The sequence below is a fragment of the Phalaenopsis equestris genome, unplaced genomic scaffold (assembly GCF_001263595.1).
Source record: "Phalaenopsis equestris unplaced genomic scaffold, ASM126359v1 Scaffold000598, whole genome shotgun sequence".
In the NCBI taxonomy this organism is placed as follows: Eukaryota; Viridiplantae; Streptophyta; class Magnoliopsida; order Asparagales; family Orchidaceae; genus Phalaenopsis; species Phalaenopsis equestris.
In genome coordinates this window covers 386,799-387,369 of record NW_018165038.1, presented here as the reverse complement: position 1 = coordinate 387,369, position 571 = coordinate 386,799, and positions in this window count along the sequence as shown.

The window sequence follows — 571 nt, the reverse complement described above, 5'->3', positions numbered from 1 at the left end:
TCGGCTCGTTTGCTTAACGAGTCGAACACGAGCTGTTCACGAACAAAGTCCTTTTAACAACTCTAATCATGTAGTCATAAGACATAAGACAATAAGGATTTGAGCAAAATTTAAAATTTATTATTTACATTAAAACATCATTTGAATCTAATTTAATAATTTTTATTCTATTTTCTTAATCAATATTGTAATTGATTATAAATCTTTATAGCATTGTAGTCAATTAGATATTTGATGAGTAGTATTTCGAGCCAAAACGAGCCGAACACGAACGAACACATCTTAGTTCGTGTTCCGCTCGTTAACTTATCAAACAAAATTAACGAGCTGAACATGATTTTCTTAACGAGCCGAACACGAGCTGTTCGCGAACAACGAGCCATTTTGACAGCCCTAGCTCTAGTAGTTCTCCACTACGAGGATAATTTTGAGTGAGAATTTTTTTATTTATCATTTAAATTTTGAATTATTTTTTTTTATAATTGAAATATAAAATTTGACATTTGAATAATAAATCTGTTATATTTAAAATTTTAGAGGATTAGTATGTAAAAATCTGAACTTCTCCTCT